General features: G+C 44.0%; 1 pseudogene; it reads right to left on the bottom strand.

Moving 5' to 3' along the window:
• Positions 1-428: 428 nt before the first annotated feature.
• LOC125152547 (60S ribosomal protein L10a-like) lies at positions 429-6133 on the bottom strand (annotated as a pseudogene).
• Positions 6134-7059: the final 926 nt, after the last annotated feature.

Below are 7059 nucleotides of genomic sequence, written 5' to 3'. Positions count from 1 at the left end.
AGGGAAGTAGTTATGACAATGCAAGCAGGGTTGGAGTAATATGCAAGAAGGACTCAACCCACCACTACAGACTTTCAGAGATGGAGGAAGGGGACACATATCAAGGGATGGGGGCAGCTTCTAGAAGCTGGAAAATGCAAGGAAATGGACTCTCCCCTAAAGCATCCAAAAATGAATGCAGCCCTGCTTATACCTTGATTTTAGCCTAGTGAGACCCAGGTCAGACTTCAGAGCTATGTGATAATAGATGGAGTGGGGCAGGGTGGGGGGTGTTGGTTGGTTTGTTAGTTGGGTTTTTAGCAGCACTAGTGTTTTGTAAACCATGCCTTAGCATGAGCACTGGGGCTTGCCCATGGTGCTCTTGATGTATAACCCCAGACATTCGGCCAATTCTTCGTGAGCAATGACACCAGAAAATTGACAGCTGATTAGATGTTGTACACAAGCTCATCATCTGTCATCTTCACGTGCCCAACAGCCACGGCCAGACACAGCATCTTTTTCATCTGGAATTTGATCATGGACTTCACTTCATCCACTTTGGCCATCATGTCCTCATTGTGGGTCAGCAATGAAGGGAACTTGCCAGGCTTATTCGGGCCTGGGCCCAGGATTCGTGAGATCTGTTTAATCAGAGATTCTAAAGCCAAAAAGGCATCATACTTTTTGGCCAGTTTCTTGACTAATTTTTTATAGTTGTTGAGTTTCTTCGGTGCCTCAGTGTCTATGTGGGAAAAGTTCAGAGCCTTGGCCTCATCACGGTGCTGCTGGTCGCCCCAAATACAGTGAACCTGGAGTGGGGAGTGGACTTAAGCCTGATGGTGCCGAGAAGCATTTGTCCTCCTGAAGGTTGTAGCTCTTCAAGCTGATCTACAGCTCCACCCCCTCCAAAAACTTTGGGTGCTGGCACTGGTTCCCGTGCAGGACTTCCGGCATGGCCTTGTGTAAGATGTCCTGCGAGACGGCTGCTCACGGTGCCGCTCGCTGCAATAACCGGAAAAAGAGCTCTATGCATGTTGTTTTAAGCCACTATGTTTATAGTAATTTGGTATGCCAGCCACAGGAAACCGATACAGGTGGCATTCCCCGTGAGCACCTGGGTTGGATCCGGGCAGTCCCACTTACAGGCTGTAGCAGGAGGCAAGTTGTTCAACCTATATAAGCTTCCATTTTCTAGTCAATAAAATGAGGGCAATAGTGGTTATTTCATAAGGTTATTGGGATAATTAAATGAGGCAATTTGCATAAGCCTCTTTGCACTCTGTCTAGCTCATTTTAAACATTTGTTAAAGGTTAATTATTGTTGCCGTTATTAAGACCTGCTGCAACCGACTGTTATCGTTCACACTTAGTTGTAAAGGATCCCCCCGCCTGCCCATCAATGATGGAACTGCAGAGTCTTCCTGGAGGTGGTGTGTGCTCCTTCCCTCATCGTTAGGCTTGGTCTTGGGACTTCTTTGGCCAATGGACTGTGAGCAGACTCCAGCCAAGCCACTTCCAAGGGGAAGCTTTCAGAGCAGGTGCATAGTTTGGCCCTGCCTCTTGTTCTTTTCTCATTGTGACAAGAAAGACATTTCCCAGAGAAGGGCTGCTCCTTCCACCTGAGTCCTGGCTGAGAAGACACGTGGCACAGAGCCACAGCACATGTAAAGTGAGATGTAAATGTTTATTGTCGTAAGTCATTGAGATTTGGGGGTTGTTTGTTTTCACAGTAAAGTTGACAAACCCACCTCCCATAGATGCTTAGAGAGTCTGCCATCTCACACACACATGCACACACACCTCCCTCCAGACTATCTGCAAGAACTACACTTTGTCTACAACTACTCTGACACTCACATGGGCATTCTGTAATGCTAATGCTAGGACCCCAGAGGCCCGAACAAGAGTTAATCCAAGAACATATGGCCCCATGGCCCCATGTGGGCAAATAAAGGCTTTACCCAAGAAGTTTGGAATTGTGACCTAAAGGCAGCTAGAGAACTTTGCCTATGCCTATAAATAAGGGATTGGGGAAGAAGGAGAATCCCTAGAAATTACAGCCTGGCCATCTTGGATCTTGCAGCTGGAGAAGCAGAGAAGGCATATTTGCAGGGACAGAAGAGTAGAGATGCAAGAGAAGAACACATGGTGGCCTAAGTCCCTAGCAGTTTAGTAACTCCTGGAGTGGTTCACCCTGAGGCGCTTGGGCTCCATGGAATAAGCCAGTCTCCTCTCAATAAGTACCCCCTCCTACTTAAGAAAGCTCAAGTTGGTTTCTTTAACCTTGAACCACAAGCATCTTGGCCAAGATGAAGTTCTAGGCATAAGTCTTACTTTTAGGAGGTAGCAAGGAAAAGGTTCCATCCATGAGAATCCCAAAAGCCCTGAGGGACCAATCTGCATGTAACAGAGGACACAACCTCCCCTCTTCCCTGTCTGACTGAGCCCCATTGGTGTGGAGCTCGTAACTCCCCACTTGTTGCAAACCTGAGCTCTTTTGGGCACATGAGTCAGAGAGGTAGAGGAAGATGGTTTAAGTACAATTCATTCACCATTAAACATATACATTAGACTCTTACTCATTTCTAGACACCACGAAAATGGGAGAAATACTAGGAAGACAGCCCCATCTTGCCATTTGTGAGTATATAGCTTAGCAGAGGGTAAGAGGGTAGGAAAGAAGGTCAAAGAAAAGGCTCCAGGTGGGAGTTTGGGCTCCATCTCTGCCACTAACTAGCTCTGTGGTTTCAGTAGTCATTTTATCGCTCTAGCCTTCCATCTCCTATCTACAAAATAAGGGCCTAGATTAAATGATTTCTTCCAGGTTTTGCCACTATAGCTAAGATCTGATAAGCAAAAAGTCGCCATTGTCCTTGGACTGTCAATAATTTCCACATAGGGTATGAGGCCAGCTTCATCAGAACCGTGCGGGGTACAGTCTAGAAATGAAGATTTTTCGAGCCTCAACTCCAGATTCCTATTCAGCGGGGCTAGGCATCACCCTGGTTAGTGCTGATTTTAACACATGGTCAAATTTGGGTACCACCTTCTCAGGCTATTATGGATTCTGCAGAAATGTCCCAGCTTTCCTTTAAGCACATAAACAATCAGCAGCGTGATAAATTGATAAGCTGTACATTAATTGTTAATACTTACATAGCACTTCTTACCCAGCCTGGCACTGTACTAAGTGCTTCATACATAGTATTAGCTCATTTAATCCTAACAACCCTGGGAGGTAAGTATGTCACTCTCTCCAGGACAATTTTAATTGTTTTATTCATCTATTCTTCCTCAATGCAGTTACAGACTTTGATCAGGCCTTCCCTATAGGATAGTAACTCAAATAAATAATTAAAATGAAATAAAACACAAAAGGAGAAGAAGCCCTAATTTAAAAGCTAGCTGCTCTGTGAGCCTGCCTCATGCCCACACTCCTTCATGACCCCATGTCACTATTCACCACACCTCCAGTAAAATGTGAGGAAAAATGGCAAAGAAATGAACTGTACTTCCCAGAGTGGGGTGATCTAATGCAACAGAGATTTAGTTGTGGGCTCATTCTGCCACGGACCCAGATGTCAGGAGAAATCTATGCATCAGAAAAGGTAGAAGCAAGGGACCCAGTTGGATGATCTTGAAATTTTATGATCAGATGTGATATCCGACATTTATACTCTGGATACATTAATAACCTGCAAATATTGAGGAAATGAGAAAAGGAGTGGGGACATAAGCCACTGAGGATTTTATTGGATCTAGGGAGGGTTCTATCTCAAGGAGGAATGATAACAAGGGACAGTAATTTAAACAAGGCATTTAATTATCTCACATATTTAAGTTTGGAGCTAAGTGTTCCTGTGTTGGTTCAGCATTGCATCATGGATCCTTATTACTTTCTTTTTTCCATTCTTTTACTCTACCATAACATCCTACAAAGTAGAGATTCAGCCTCCAGCATATAAGCTCATGATTACAAGATGGCTGCCATAACCCTGAGTATTATATCCTAACACTACAGCATCCAAAGCAGGACAGGAGAGAATAAGCCCTTTCTTTATACATCTGTCTCTCTGTTGCCACACAGGAAAACTTCTTCCAGAAAGAACAGTCCCCTTAAACCTCTTTGGTTAGAACTGAGTCACTTGGCCACTTGTAAGGTTTGAATTGTGCCTCCCCAAAATTTATGCATTTAAGTCCTAACCTCCAATACCTCAGAGTCTGACCTCATTTGAAGATAAGGTCTTTACAGAGGTAATCAAATTAAAGTGAAGTCTTGGAGCACCTGGGTGGCTCAGTGGTTGAGCATCTGACTCTTGATTTCAGCTCAGGTCATGATCTCACAGTTCATGGGATCAAGCTCCTTGTTGGGCTCTGTGCTGAGAGCAGGGAGACTGCTTGGGATTCTCTCTCTCTCTCCCTTTCTGTCTGCCCCTCCCCCACTCTCTCTCTCAAAATAAATAAGTAAACATTTATTTTTTAAGGAGTGAAGTCTTTAAGGTGGGTCTTAGCCACCAGTGAAATTTGGAAACGGAGGGCAGGTGATGTGAAGACACGGGGAGAAGGAAGACAGCCATCTACAAGGCAGGGAGAGGAGTCTGGAACAAATCATTCCCTTATAGCCCTCAGAAGGAAGCAGCCCTGCTGACACCTTGATCTTGGACTGCCAGCCTCCAGAACTAGAAAACAAATTCCTGTGGTTTAAGCCCCCCCCCCCACCCAGTTTTTGTACTTTGTTACAGCAGGCGTAGCTAACGAATACAGCCACCTCTACCTGACTTCAGGAGATGCCATAAACGTGAATACATAATCAGCCTCTGCTGTGTGAGGCAGACCTGTGAGCATACAATAGAGAGGAGAATGTCTGTTGGCCAGGCAACCAATGGCGACAGTCCCATCTTTGTTTGCAAGTCCCATAAACAGATTCCGACTAACTTAGCCAGAATAGGGAAGCCTTAGGTTATGAGACGGGGTTAGGATAAGGGAGGTAGGAAGGCTAGAGAACCAAGCTCAGAAAAATGCAGAAAGCAGGGTGGGACTGGGGGTCTGGAGAGCAGGAATGACATAACCTTCTCATACTTCCCCCACTCCAATGAATGTGCTCCTAATACATTTTCTGCCCTTAAAATCCCAATGAATCTGAGTCCCAGGAGATCAGGGACCTAGCTTGTGACAAAAGTAGAAGAGAGGAGGCTAACCTGATTTAAGTATAACAAAGCAAGCCCATACTTGGCTGGAGACAGGTAATTTACCAAAAGGAAATGATGGAATTACTTCTCAAGAAAATTAGGAATAGAGGCTGGGAGGCAAGAGAAATTAAATTTCCACTACACTGGTGGAAGGGCAATGGGTACAGAAATTGGAGACAAACAGGGCTTCCTTATAACCAACCTAGCCCCGACCTGGGAATGGGTCCTCAGGGCCAAGCCCCAAGTTACATTTAAGCTGCCCATACTTTCCATTCTAAAACCCTCACCCCCAGGGCATGATCATTAATTACCCAGTATCCATTCCAGGTTCATTTTCCAGTCTCTTCTTCTAGGTCCTCCCTACGTATTCCCTTTGGATCGTAAGCCCTCAAAGGACCAAATTAAGAAGCAAACACAAAAGCAAATGGTTTAAATTCACCAGGATCACTCACTTTCTTCAAATCCAGTACCTTTGTCCATGCAAATAACAAAGACAAAAAAATCACTTGAGTCTGTATCGACAAAGCACCAAAAATATTCAGTCGTTTAGATCAAGTTGGCAAACAGCCTGTCACTCAGGTTGAGGGAGGGGAGAATCTGGCAAATTAGATGTTTGACTGAATTGACGGGCTGTCTTGGTCAAAATACATCCTTTTTATTAAATGTTGAGAGATCATAGTATATCAAAAAGAAAATCTGCAAAAGCCACTTTTCATCTGTGTAAACATTAAAATCAAGGTGGCATATTGGAAATCTCTAAATAACACTTTGTCTATCTAAGAGGGTGTAATTCTTTGGGTCAGAATAAATTAGGAAAGAAAGCCTCCTTTTCAAGTAGAAAAGGCTTGAGAGACTAAATTACCTGAAGACAGTGTGTCGTCTATATCAATATGATTTCTTACCACCTCTACCATTTCACACTGCTTGCATGGTGACAGCTCCATATACTGAGGGAGCACCATGCTGTTTTCTATTTATTATCTTATTTAATCTGACCAGTAATTCCACAAGGTAAGGACTGTTATCTTCATTGCAGAAAGAGGAAAACCGTGGCTTATGTGGTGTAAGTAGCTTCCCCAACTTTACAGAGATATTAAATTTCAGAGAGGAGACTTGAATTTATGTCTCATTTCAAAGCCCTTGGTTTTAACCACCATGTTGGTGGCTGCATTCTGAGAGTATTCAACTACTTCTTCCCAGCCACACTGCTGACATCTTTTTCCTTGGGCTGACTCAAGAATTCTAGAACATTCTTTTCTAATTGTTCTGGGTCAAAGACTATCTCTTTTTGTTAGCTCCCATAAATGCAAAAACTCCAAAGTCCTGGCTGCAAAATCCCTTGATCCAACTTGCCCTCGCCTTTCACAGAGGCTCAAGACCAAGGACTTCAGTAGGGTCTATCCTGCCCTCGTCAGTACTCTTTCCCATATGCAATGTGCGTTTACCTCTTCTGCAGCTCAGTCTGTTCTTGGAGAAAACTTTCACACAATAGTATCTATACAGTAGTTATCTACTGCCTCACCAGGGGGCTGCTTCTATGAGCACAGTGGTAAGATTTTCATTGCATTGCCATTGACTTCTGTCTTATATTTATGGCCATGTCTTCAATTTCTCCTTTAATTTAGAGAACAAGAGCTACTTGAAAGTCACCAAGGCTGGCCACTCAGCAGACTGTCTCCTGCCATTTCTTGATCGCTTCTCTTTTATTCATCCCAACTTCAATCTGTGCAATATGACCAAAGCCCAAAGGGAATCAGGGGACATGAAGAAATGGTTTCTACTTGACCCTTCCCTTCAGGGACAATAGCTCAAGGGGGATGTAGAATCCTTTACTATATGTGAACTTCTTTAAATTCTTTGCCTGAAGGCGTATGACAGAAATGAGTAA

This window comes from Prionailurus viverrinus, chromosome E2 (assembly GCF_022837055.1).
Source record: "Prionailurus viverrinus isolate Anna chromosome E2, UM_Priviv_1.0, whole genome shotgun sequence".
NCBI classification, from domain to species: Eukaryota; Metazoa; Chordata; class Mammalia; order Carnivora; family Felidae; genus Prionailurus; species Prionailurus viverrinus.
The sequence above is the reverse complement of the archived record's forward strand: the minus strand, read 5'-3'. Positions and strand labels throughout refer to the sequence as shown.